At 40.9% G+C, this 14,001-nt stretch overlaps 1 pseudogene; it reads left to right on the plus strand.

Moving 5' to 3' along the window:
- The first annotated feature begins 627 nt into the window (after window positions 1–627).
- LOC123826629 lies at window positions 628–2,466 on the plus strand (annotated as a pseudogene).
- The last annotated feature ends 11,535 nt before the right edge of the window (window positions 2,467–14,001 follow it).

The raw sequence follows: 14,001 nt of genomic DNA on the forward strand, positions 1-14,001 counted from the left end.
TGTTTCCTTCTTAAGAGCTGTAAGTTATTGGCATATTTTGCTTATTTAAAGCATGCACCCATACATCCATCTGCCCACCCCTCCATCATTCATTGGTCTCTCAGTATGTGGCAGGCTCAGTTCTAAGACTAAGCATGTTTTCTGTCATGTAGAAAGTCAGTTTATCCAACCAGTTGCTGAAGTCTGTACCCCTACCTGCTGAGAGAAGAATATGGATTACTCTGAGACCTAGAACCTCATGCCTCTCCAGAAGAGCCAGGAGAACTGAGTATGCTATTTGCCTAGTGGAAATGATTCTGACTCTCCATTGATACAGGATAAAGTTCTTGCCTCGGTATGCATGGCCATACATAGACTTTCCTTGCCTTCTTGTGCAGCCTAAGCTTTGCCGTTGAATCCTGTGCTTTATCAATGCTGAGTAGAGTGCAGGCTTTCAACACAGGAATACTTTGTATACAGTCCTTTTTGTAATTTATTTTCTTTTGTCTGGGAGGCCCCTATGTATTTTTAAGACACAGTGAGGGCATCACCTTCTTTATGAAATCTTTGGTGATTATCTAAACAGAAGTGACCTTGGGGGTAATGCGGCGCAGACAGAGTCGATTCAACTGGGTTCCTGGCTGGGCTATGGAGCAGGTGAATGAGCTGAAAGAGAAGGGCAACAAGGCCCTGAGCGCAGGCAACATTGACGATGCCTTGCAGTGCTACTCTGAAGCAATTAAGTTGGACCCCCAGAACCACGTGCTCTACAGCAACCTCTCGGCTGCCTACACCAGGAAAGGAGACTACCAGAGGGCCTACGAGGATGGCTGCGAAACTGTGGACTTGAAGCCTGACCGGGGCAAGGGCTATTCTCAGAAAGCAGCCGCTCTTGAGTTCTTAAACCGATTCGAAGAAGCCAAGCGGACCTACAAGGAGGGTTTAAAGCATGAAGCAAATAACCCTCAGCTCAAAGAGGGTTTACAGAACATGGAGGCCCGGTTGGCAGAGAGGAAGTTCATGAACCCTTTCAACATGCCCAACCGGTACCAGAAACTGGAGAGCGATCCCAGGAGGAGGGTGCCACTCAGTGACCTTTCCTACCGCACACTGATAGAGCAGCTGTGAAACAGGCCGTGTGACCTGGGCATGAAACTGCGAGATCCTTGGGTCATGACCACTCTCAGTGTCCTCCTGGGGTTCGACCTGGGTGGCATGGAAGAGGAGGAGGGGGAGGTCTCAACATCGCCACTGCCTCCCAAAAAGGAGACCAAGCCAGAACCAATGGAAGAGCATCTTCCAGAGAATAAGAAGCAGGCCCTGAAAGAAAAAAAGCTGGGGAATGAGGCCTACAAGAAGAAGGACTTTGACACAGCCCTGAAGCACTACGACAGGGCCAAGGACCTGGACCCCACCAACGTGACTTACATGACCAACCAAGCAGCTGTGCACTTCGAAAAGGGTGACTACAGCAAGTGCCGGGAGCTCTGCAAGAAGGCCATTGAAGTGGGGCAGGAAAACTGGGAAGACTACCAGCAGATTGCCAGAGCTTAGGCATGAATTGTCAATTCCTACTTCAAAGAAGAAAAAAACAAGGATGCCATCCATTTCTACAACAAGTCTCTGACAGAGCACCGAACACCAGATGTGCTCAAGAAATGCCAACAGGCAGAGAAAATCTTGAAGGAGCAGCTGGCTTACATAAACCCTGACCTGGCTTTGGAGGAGAAGAACAAATGCAATGAATGTTTCCAGAAAGGGGACTATCCCCAAGCCATGAAGTATCATACAGAAGCCATCAAGCAAAACCCAAAAGATGCCAAGGTGTACAGCAATCGACCAGCCTGCTACACCAAACTCCTGGAGCTTCAGCTGGTACTCAAGGACTGTGAAGAGTGTATCCAGCTAGAGCCAACCTTTATCAAGGGTTATACATGGAAGGCAGCTGCCCTGGAAGCGATGAAAGACTACACAAAAGTGATGGATGTCTACCAGAAGGCGCTAAAGCTGGACTCCAACTGCAAGGAGGCAGCAGATGGGTACCAACGCTGCATGATGGCCCAGTACAACTGACACAACAGCCCCAAAGATGTGAAGCAGTGGGCCATGGCTGACCCAGAGGTGCAGCAGATCATGAGTGACCCGGTATAGCTCATCCTGGAACAGATGCAGAAGGATCCTCAGGCACTGAGTGAACCTGTGTGGAAGATACAGAGACTTATGCCCATGTTACTCTGCAGTCACTGCCTCTGGGACCTCCCAGCACATGCATGGTCTCTTCTGTCTTCAAGTTTCATGTCTCTGTCCCCTGTGCCCAGTCACTGTCTCAGCTGCTTTCCCATAGCTGGTTATTTTTTATTTGGGGCTGTGGGCATGTATGGGGAGGGGAGGGTGTTCTTCCCAACTTCAGGTTCATCCCAACTGTCTTCACATTGTTCGCTCCACATCCCCTTCTCCAATAAAGCAAGCCAGTCAGTTTTGTTGTAAAATAATAAAAAAAAGTGACCTTGAAATGTGCTTAAAAGTCAGCTTCACCTTTTTTTCAAATCTTAATGTGTTCAATGGAAGGAAATAGTTCCGTGAGTACAGTTACTTATATTCTCTGAATCTGACTCCCCCTTTTTAAAACAAAAGTTGTGATGCCCATTTTGTAAGATGGTTATAATTATAAATACATTATTTAAAATATATATAATATATTAATATATAAACATGAATGGTCTGTTGCCTAATGAGTAGATCTTCAGTCAATAGCAACCTTTACTATAATTACTTTAGGACCTCATCAGTTTTTCTTTTATCACATACATATATTATTGCCCACATCCCTTATTGTGGTATCTAGTTTCTGTAGACCCCCCAATAAACCCGATTCCCTGAATTCAGGGATTTTGAATGCAAGGCTGCTTCCCTTGAATTTGAGTTGGACTGGGATTCACTTATAATTAATAGAATGTGGCATACAGAGTTTGGGTGGCTTCTGAGGCTAAGCTAAAGGAAACCCTGTGCTTTCCTCAATGATCTTTTGGCATGCTTGTTCTGGAGGGCGTCAGACACCATGTAAGGTGTGGTGTCCAGCCTGCGGCCTATGGGCCACATGCAGCCCAGGATGGCTATAAATGCAGCCCAACACAAAATTGTAACTTTACTTAAAACATTATGAGATATTTTCATGATTACATGTCAATGCATTTAATGTGTGGTCCAAGACAACTCTTTTTCCAGTGTGGCCCAGAGATGCCAAAAGTTTGGACACCCCTGAAGTGTGTTCAAGTCCCTGAGCCCACCTGGCTGTAAAAAAGCCCAAGATAACCACAGGGAAAAGTCACTTAAAAGTGCAGATGCATGACCAGCCCTGACTGTTCTGCTGTACCAGCCCAGGGGCTAGACCCATGAGTGAGAAACTATCTCAATATCCAGCATGCCAAGACCTCAGATATCTCCAGCACTGTGCAACAACTGACAGCAGCAATCAGAGACGTTGTGAGTAAGCACTGCATCATTGAGCCTACAAATCCACAACCATGTGAGAAAATGATACACCATTGTTTTAAGCTGGCAAATTTTGGAGTTTATAATAGAGAACTGGAACACATACTTATTCGAGAAAGTCACCCTCAGGTTAGGCAGGGCATTCCTGATTTATCGTGTCCACTCACAAATGGTGAAGGGGCTACAAAACACCTGCTTGTTTGGTGACCTCCTGAGGGAATGTGCATGCCATGGAGTTGGAGTCCATGCCTAGCTTTTCTAATATTGGACTTCAGAACCTAGCAGAGTGCTAGGTTAGTCCAAATGCTAGGTTAGTCCTAGCTTAGTGCCAATTAAGTGGAACTAAGACAGTTTTTTGACTAAATATTCACACCGTAATATGATTAGAAGTCTTGATTTATGAGTTCCTATAAGACAGGATTCAGTGATACAGGATTAATAATTATACTTACCACAGAAATGTGATGTAAGAAAATACTTTATAGGCTTAGCATATAGTCAATGGTCAATAAGTATTAGGCGATACATTGCATGGTGAACATTCAGCCAGGCTTGTGCTAGATGCTCATTAAATGCTTGTTGAGCTCAGCAAAACCAAATGGTTGAGACCTGAGAGAGGAGCACCATGGACCAACCCAGTAGGGCCCAGGGAAAGCTGCTAAATGCAGGACCTTTGAGGCCTTTGCAAGGTCCTACAAGGTTCTGTACATCTGATTACTGAGGAAATTTTTTCACTCATTCCACACCAGAAGTGTTAAGTGGGGAGTTACCAGAGTGTGAGTGGAAAGGACTGTGGACACCAGGGTAAGAATGTGTCTGAGGATGCCCTCTACCTCTTGGAACTGATAGACATTAACAGAGGAAAAAAATGGAAGGAGGAAGAAAAAGCACAGTCCATAATAGAAGGCACTGGAAAGATAAATGCAAAATAACAAATACAAAGTCAGGCATAACTATTTGGTTAGTGATGGCTGATGAGATGCGAGGCCTGCCTGGCTTCTGTCAAGCTCCATGGTGACCAGGAGCAAAGCCCTGATGTTTCTTGCCTGGAGTCCCCACTCAGGACTACTGCTGCAAATGCTCACTTGTCTCTCAGTGTGTTCTTCACATCACCTTGCCTATGGTTCCCTAAGCTAGAGAAGGGATTGCCCATTGTCATATTGTTATCCTGTTGCCACTCTGGCTTTTGACATGTGGTTATTCTTGGCTATGATCCTACATGCCCCTCAACATGGCACTGCATCTATACCAGACTTGTACAACTATCCACTTGTACCTTACCCACTCCTAGGAAAAGGCCAAGCCATGTTACTAATTTGAAAGCATAGCTCAGAAAAAGTAATATATCAATTGTGCCATAGTGACTAGCACAGTGTATTAATAGGACTGAGATAATAAGTGTTATAGTCCTCACAGCTCCAACCACTTTAGGTTCTGCAATCATACCTGAGGTGCCAGGCAGCGAACTTTGGGAAGAACTGGCCCTTGGGTAGCCCTTGGCTTGTTCTGATTCTTAATCTTGGATTAAGATAGACATAGACACCATCTTAATCCAAGAAGATTTCTGCTCTTTCTCCTCTATTTCCACTTTCACCCCTAAAAAGGCAATACCTCAAATGGATTCTAGACCAATTTTCTGCATTTCCCTCATAACAGCAAAGTTAATGGGGTTTGCTTTCATCTAGTATAAACCACTTTTGACAGTCCCATCAGTGGATCTAGTTGCCTCAACAACCAGTACTTTAGAAATAGTAGTTTATTTAATCTTCATAGCAAGCCTATAAAGAAGTGCTATTGTTATTATTTCTATTGAGGGGTATTATTATTCCAACAAAAAAACAAAGCATGGAGAAGTTAAGGTTATACAGGAAATACATGGCAAAATTAGAATTGCTGGATTTTGCCAGATAATTTTTATAACAACATACAATATTTTAATACAATTACATTCCATGCAATTTATTGTTTATCTGAAATTCATATTTAACTGGGCATCCTGTGTGGTTTTTTTATTATTTATTTTTAGAGAAGGGGAGGTAGAAAGAGAAGAAGAGAAATATCAATGTGTGGTTGCCTCTCATGTGCCCCCAACTGCACCCCCAAGAGGGGATGTGGCCAGCAACCCAGGTATGTGCCCTGACTGGGAATTGAACTGGTGACCCTTTGGTTCGAAGGCAGGCACTCAATCCACTGAGCCACACCAGCCAGGGAGGCATCCTGTGTTTTATCAGGCAATCCTAAGCAAAACAGAATTAATCTTGTTTTCAAGCAAGGCAATATTGTTCTCAAACCACCCTTCTCATAACCCCATCTGAAACATGAGGTGCTTGTAGATTTTTGATTTTTAACTCTCTCACTCAGTGAACTGTCCACATGCTCTGTCCTGGCCTAGAGCAAGCCTCAGCCCAGGTGCTGCCACACAGCCATTTGCTCTCCCCTGTCCAGCCCATACCGTGTGGCTCAGTTGTGGTCAACACTCTCATCAATGTAGGAGGGATCCTTTGATGTTTCATGAATAGACATCTATAAAAACAATGCAGGGGTAATACTGCCCCCTTTTATTTTCCCATTTGAGGCTTCCTTTCCACAGGCTTGTAAGAAAATGGAACACACAAATAAGAGAAAGGAGAAAAAACTGCCTCTCATCTGATCTGGCCCTCTTCAATCCCTCAGAGCAGAAAGGCAGACATTTCTTCATGGAAGAAGGACGAGTTAGTGACATTTTCTCATATTGCTGCATGCGATATTCACATGGACTCCATTTATGTGCAGGATAGTTTCTAAGAGTTCAGCTATAAAGGGCCACCAGTTTTATTTTCAATTGGATGAAAACATTTTAAATCACCCTCACCTCATGCCAGCCAAAGTCATTGTTTTCTTTATAGGTAATTTTCTTCTTTTTTTTCTAAGCAAAGTACAAAAAAGGGAGGGTTACATTAAAGGAAAGCATTTGTTTTTAACAATAAACCAAGATCAGTGGAATTAGATTTCCTATAAATGAAAAAAAATGACATTATATAAAAAATAAATTCTGCAGAGAAAATGAAGGGTTGTTGGCTTAAAATCACAAAATAAAACATAACATTTAAATTTTCTAAGGTTACTTCACATTTCCATGCTTTAAGCATTTGCTTCAATGTTATGAACATCTATATCTCAGCAAGAAATATAACCAATACTTTGATGACTACTGTTTTATCTCTCTCCTTTTTTACAAAATATGTGAAATTCTTGTTCTCTTAATTCTCTGGTGGTGCACTACATAGGATGTGAAAATCTTTTGAGAACTTCAGAATAACCAACATGTTTTTAGTGGTTGGGAGGCTAACGTTTTGAGTGAAACTTTTCATGAAGTTATTTGCCTAAAAGGAAATCAAGGGGAGGGTCTAAAGATTTAAAGAAGTGTGTGTGTGTGTTTGTGTTGGAGGAGGGAGAGAAGGTTTTTCTGGGATAGATCTCCTTCTTGCACAAGGAAGCAAGGCATATTAACCCTGGAAGTGAAGCTAGTTATAGCATCCATACAGCTATTCCTTTTCCTTCTATTCTTCCATGCAGTTTGCCCTTGCTTAGTACACCAGCCAAGGATGCCCAGTGCTGCCTGCTGCAGGTACCGAGGGAGATCACAGTTCCTATCATAGGGACTGTGGAGGGAGGCCTTGGTGGCATATGAGTCTGTATTGGTGCTAATTAAAACAGCATTCACTTGTTTCCTGTCTTCTTCCAGACTCTGAGAGGCCCTCACATCCAGCTGAAATAAGAGAGAATCTCTAAGAGCCACAGTGCCCTTCCTAATTCAGGAACAAGACATTGAACCATCCAGAAGAATATTTCTCAGGGTGTGCCTCTTCAGCCCCTTTATTGGACACAAGGAGTTTATGAAATCTGCAGAGCCCCCACTGAAGTCGTGGTTTATGTATCTCATTTACTTTTGTACTTACCTCAGTGGATTATTTTGAGAATAAAGCAGGATGAATTTTTAATGTCAGTAAGTTCTAGGATTGTTTGTTCTGCAGTAATGTATAATAGAACAATGCTGAAAATGAAGGGAGTCTAGTGCATCCAAGAATCGACAGTAATGGCTTCAGGAAGGGGTGAATCTAGAGGCTCAATTTATGTCATTAGGATTCTGTCACTCTCCAGGTCCAAAACTTTTTTTCCTTCATTTTTTTTTTCATTAGTTAGATTCTCTGTATACAATTACAAATATATTAACAGATAGCTCAGCCTTACAACCTGCTGAGTTAAGAGCCTCTGTAGAAAGAGAAAATTTCTGTCCTGATGATTGTGGAAAGGCCCTGGACTTTATTCTCCTAGGCACTAATAGGATAATGTGCCCAGGCCTGACCAAGCCCTCTGGGCTAGAGAACCCACTCCCATGTCCAGTGTCTTACCTGCTGCTCTGGAAAAGTTTAGCCCCACCCATAACAGGAGCTGAGAAAGGGAAAGGCTGACTTCTTAACAGGACACTGAAGTGCTATTATCAGGAAAGTGGACAACAGATGTGAAAACAAATGAACACATGCTAGCTCAGGTCATTATTATTCAGGGTGGGCCCTGGGTTTGGGTTTGGTCCAGGAATTAAATCACACAGAGTCTTTGACATGGAAGGATACACAGTTGCATGGGGGAGGCTCACATGAAAGCAAATCAGTGCAATAGAGTCTTACAGGTGCTGTGCTGTACATGCTGGAAGCAGGAGGGGTCTGTGTGACCTGTTGGGGGCATTCCTCTTAATGACCATGTTCTGATTTTTGGCAGAAATCCAAGTGCACTCCTTTGTTTGAAGACCCCATATTCTGGCTGATGTCTCTCCAATCTGGGTTCTGGATTGAACTTTACACTTTCCAACTTCTGCAGAAATAAGAGTCAGTGTGTCAAAATTGAGTAGGATGGTTCAGAGAATCACTTAAGAGCAGGGGGAAAATGAATCATCCTTTTACAAAGTCTCCAAATAACAAAATAAATCTGCTAAATTATTCAGGGATAAACTACTCTGTTCTCTGACCAGGGTGTTTCACAAGTTATTACTAGCTATCAGTAGCTTGTTAAAGTGCTTGGGTACAGGAAAATCAAACTGCACAGGTCCTGGGAGAGTCTGGTTTTATAAGTGGGAATCCATTCCAAGTGTGAGTTATCAGTTCTGCTCTGAATATCACCATCATTAACTGCAGGGTGTTAGTGAAACCTCTGACCTGCTGGAATCTCAACATTCATCAACTATCCTAGGAAAATGACCGGAGTAACTGGTGATTACAAAAAAGAATATCTTTGGATTGGAAAAAGTACTTCAGGTGCTAACTAGTCCCTGGGAGACAGATGTTCTGTGGTGAGTGCACTTGGCTTCTGTAAGAAAAGAGTCTACCCTCTTCTTCTTCCTGACTTATTTCTCTTTCTCCCTCTCTCTTTCCACCACTCTGCACTCTCATTTTTCTCTCCTTCTTTTTCAGGACTCTGTTCAAACTGAACCCTGACTGTACCTTCTGATTCTTCCAGCCTGAGGGGTGGTTTTGAAGAAATTCAGATCTTGCTTCAGTTTCCTGCTCTACTAGCACAAGCTCTGTGACTTGGTCAGGTCACCTAATATCCCTCTTGATTCAATATTTCTCAACTCTAAATTGAGGATGACAATTGAACAGACCTCAGAGAGTGGTTTCTATAAATCACAGACATAAAGTATCAACCCAATCCAAGGAACACAAAGGTATTCATCAATCCCCATTTATCCTTTTATTTCCTTTCCCTAATAGTCAGTCTCATCATTCCCAACTGAACTGTGAATTACAGAATGCAACACACAGACAGGCCATTATTATTAATATTATCATTATTTATTATTATTTTCTTATTATGTAGTAAAATATCTGGCTCATAGCAGATACTCATTAAATATTATTAAATGAGATGAATGACTATTTCAATAATACTTATCCTTAAGGTATTATTTCTGCTAATTCCTGTCCTCCAGGAAGCCCTCTTAGACCACTGCTGTCCACAGATGTACACCCTTTCCTTGGTGCTTCCCACATGGTATCTGTGACTGTGGAATTATTTTGTTAGTATCAAGGAATCACTCTCATCTGTTCCCCAGGTGGCCCTTAGGAGTTCCCCCTCTGTTCTTTCTTTGCTCCTTCCTCCAGGGTGGTCTACTTGTTACTCTTTGTGGCTTCCTTGTTATATATATATATGCATTTGAAGGCTACTTCTTAATGAGATTTTTGGTGATACTGGTGATGGTAGTTGTTTGCAATAGGAGTGTTGGTTTAAAAAAGAAAATTATCAAAGAATTATTTTAGATAATTTCCTAAAAGTAAAGAACCAGAGTGAAAAATTCCTTAAATGTCCAGCACAAATGAATAAATATTGATCTACAGAGAGAGGGAGAGAGAGAGAGAGACTTGTCTGTTTGCAAGAGGCTGCCAAAAATGAATGGTGACGAGAAATTGAGATAATTCCAGGGAGGAGAGTAGAATGTTGGAGAGGAAGGGTGTGTTCACAGGGGGATAAAACAGAATCCTAGGACCTTTTAAGCCTAGAAAGAATAGTCTGGGACTATAGAAATTGTAGTATAAAGACATAAGGCATACTTAAGTCCAGCATTCACTCACTCAGTCAGATTAGGAGATTATATTTGAAATTTAGAAAAGATACCTTTACAGATCTCTTAATATAACATAATAAGTATATATGTACTATATATTATACACATGTATTTCACATATATAAGTATTATGTATGTTATATACAAATATATAATTACATATAAATATATTAATATATAAAGCATTTATATATAAAATATGCTTGGTATATATCTGTATATCTACATATCTATATCTTAATCATACCTTTTTCCATGTCAGAAAAGGTAACAGGAGTTAAAGTCACAATCACGTTCTTTTTTTAAAGTATTTTTATTGATTATGTTGTTATAGTTTTCCCAATTTTTCCCCCTTTATGTCCCCTCCACCGTGCCCCCCAACCCTTCACCATTCCCCTCCCTTAATTCATGTCCATGGGTTGTACATATAAGTTCTTTGAGTCCTCTGTTTCCTATGCCATTTTTTATCTTTCTCTGTCTATTTTATGCCTACTAATTATGCTGCTTCTTCTTCCCTGTACCTTCCTCCACCCATTTCTTCCTTCCCCCTCACCACTGAACTCCCTCTGTGTGATGTCCATTTCTCTGAAAATGTTCCTGTTCTGGCTGTTAGCTTAGCTTTTGTTTTCATTATTTTTCTTTTAGGTTCATTTGTTGATAGTTATGAGTTTGTTGACATTTTATTGTTCATATTTTTAATCTTTTTTTCTCAAATAAGTCATTTTAATGTTTCATATGGTGATGATGAACTCCTTTAACTTTACCTTATTTGGGAAGCACTTTATCTGCCCTTCCATTCAAAATGGAATCTTTGCTGGATAAATTAATCTTGGATGTAGGTCCTGGTTTTTCATGACCTCAAATACTTCTTTCCAGCCCCTTCTTGCCTGTAAAGTTTCTTTTGAGAAATCAGCTGATAGCCTTATAGGAACTCCTTTGTATGAAATTGTCTCCTTTTCTCTTGTTGCTTTTAAGATTCTCTCCTTATCTTTAATCTTCGGTAACTTAATGATTATGTGCCTTGGTGTGTTCCTCTTTGGGTACAACTTCTTTGCGACTCTCTGGGCTTCCTGGACTTCCTGGAAGTCTATTTCCTTCACCAGATTGAAGAAGTTTTCCTTCACTATTTGTTGAAATAAGTTTTCAGTTTCTTGCTGTTGCTTTTCTCCTACTGGCACCCCTATAATTCAGATATTGGAACATTTCAGGTTATCTCAGAAAGTCCTCAGCCTCTCTTCATTTTTTTGGATTCTTGTTTCTTCATTATGTTCTGGTTGGATGTTTATTTCTTCTTTTTGTTACAAATCATTACTTTGAATCCTGATTTCCTTCTCATCACTGTTGGTTCCCTGAATATTTTGCTTTATTTCATTTTGGGTATCTTTCATTTGTTTTTTCATTTGAGTTCAACAAAACTCAATCAGTTCTGTGAGCATTTTGATTACCAGGGCTTGAAATTCTCCATCAGTTAGGTTGGCAATGTTCTTATCACTTAGTTCTGATGTTTTGCTGTGTTCTTTCATTTGGGCCATATTTCTTTGTCTGGGCACACCTGATAAGTTGTAAGGGGCGGGGCCTTAGTAATCCACCCAGGCAGGGCAACCCTCTTCACAGTGCAGTCTGTGGGGGAAGGCTCAGAGAGGGAGCAATGCAGCTCGCCTGCTCATCTCTAGTGCACTTTCCAACAGACTCTTGAGTCAGACTGGAAGTATATCCCACTGTGGCAATCCCAGCCATAGCCCACAGTCAACTCTGAGTCTCAGTTTCCTTCTTATGTGAGTTCCCCCCACGCAGCAACACAGAGCTAGGTAGTCAGCCCCTCTCCTCAGCCACCTCACCTCAGTTTCTCTAAGTTGCCTGCCCTGAAGGGTCCACCTTACCAGTCTGATGGTTCTGTTTGATTTTTTCTTTAATTCCTTGGTTGTCGGAGTTCCATGAAATTTGATTTTCTGGTGTTTCTGGTTGTTTATTGATTTTAGATTGGTTGTTATCCTCCTTTTGATTGTGAGAGGAATTGAAGGGTTTCTAGCTATGCCTCCATCTTGGCTGGAATTCCCACAATCACATTCTTGATCACAATAGATCTCTAACTATTCAGATGTGTAAGTTCTGTTTTTCCCAAGTATTCTCATGAGTTTTCAAACAAAATCAAGAGGTAGTAATTATTACCATCCTGTATAAATGAGGAAATGGAGGCTCATAAAATAATAATAATTGCAATTTTTATAGAAATCAAACTTTCAAGCACAGCCCATGGTATATAATATCTCATTAGCATGAAATAAACTTATGATACATGTATGTTAATCTTATTTTACATTTTTTAAAAACCAAAAATCAGACAATTTTTGTTTCAAATTTCACAATGGTGGAGGTTATCTCAGTAAATTGAGGAGCTGGGATTTTTAACTCTAGCAGCGAAATTCTGCTGTATGACAAACCATCTTAACATGTAGTGACTTAAAATAACAATGCATTTAGCTCATAATTATGTTTGTTAGCTGAGGAGTTTATAGTCTGGATTAAAGCCTGGTTGTGCTTCCCTTGAATAGATTCCTAATCTGGCCTCTTAGCTTTCCTTCTCTGAAGTCATGTCTTTAATGTAAAGGAAGCCTATGAAACAACTGAATAACTTTCTCACACTAAGTCTTGCTTATGCAATGTTGGAAACAGGGGACTTTGTCATTTTAAGCAATCTTAGTTCTTTTTACCAAGCTGGTTGCCCTTTTGCTATTAAGATTCCTTAAAAATTGTGTGGACTTTCTATTGACCAACTTAGCATAGATAGTCATATAATTATTAATGAGAGAGGAAGCAAAGGGAAACAGATATTAAGCTTAATAAATTGGGAAGCTGAATCAGATATTAGGACAGCATTCTCCTAAATTTGTGAGGAAGCTATAGCATTTACAGACTCATTCACATACTCCAGGGAACTTCCATTGAGAGGATTTAATCTGCTGAGAGATGGGAAATCTCCCCAGGGGATGCTGGCAGCCTTGAACCAGATTATCAGAGGAAAAAGGAAGGAAAAAATTCCTCTGCTGGGCATATGTGCAGTAGTAACCAAGAGACATAACAGAACTTTTGGCATGAGCAATAGAAGTCAAGGTGGCTCAGGAGAAGGTGTTTCTACTTGGGGACATGCACCCTAAGAGCCATAAAGTAGCAGGTGAAAAGGAGAAAGGTAATAAAATCAGATAGAGGGCCCAGAATCCCTGTAGATCCTGGAAAGGTATTGGTCAGTGGGTGGGCCCAACTCAAGCCCTGGAAGGATCAGGAAGTTGGCTTAGGTGGTTTGAATGGTCTGTGATCATTACCAAGAACCAAGAAAAAATGTGAAGGATTAACAGGAGTTTTGGGGCAGTTGCTTCTAGAGCCTGTCTGCCTTGTATGTCCCTGTGGGCATATTATTTTCCCCAACTCCAAATAAAATCTTGCTGCAAAGTTTAAACTTCTCTACCTCTTTTATTTGAAATTCCTTTCTCTAGGCACCACAAAGGGAGTCATTTTCATCAATAGCAATCAGATTATACACAAGTTCATTTTTTGAAAACCACACCTAAAGTGTTTGAGGTCTGTTTCCTTCTTGTACCCTTACAAGTAGTTATTTTGGGATTAGGTTCTTAGAAAAACATACCTTTAGAATTCTTAGGAACATATTTGTGTAGCTGAAAAAATCTACTAGGCACTATGATAAACCTTTCCAAAGTCTTAATAAAGGAACCTACAGCCACACTTTGTTTTGTCCTTGGCCCAGGGTATCTGTTTACTTTGAGACTTTTTACCACCTGGGGAGTAGGAATGAAAATTAGTCTCATTTTCCAATCCAGCAAGCTTGGGATCCTCTATTACTTTAGTATATATTGTTGTATATATGACTAACAATACAACATCCTGTCTGGAAAACTCAAACAGATGAAAAAAGTTAT

The sequence above is a fragment of the Phyllostomus hastatus genome, unplaced genomic scaffold (genome assembly GCF_019186645.2).
Source record: "Phyllostomus hastatus isolate PE091 unplaced genomic scaffold, TTU_PhHast_1.1 phas_contig_84, whole genome shotgun sequence".
In the NCBI taxonomy this organism is placed as follows: Eukaryota; Metazoa; Chordata; class Mammalia; order Chiroptera; family Phyllostomidae; genus Phyllostomus; species Phyllostomus hastatus.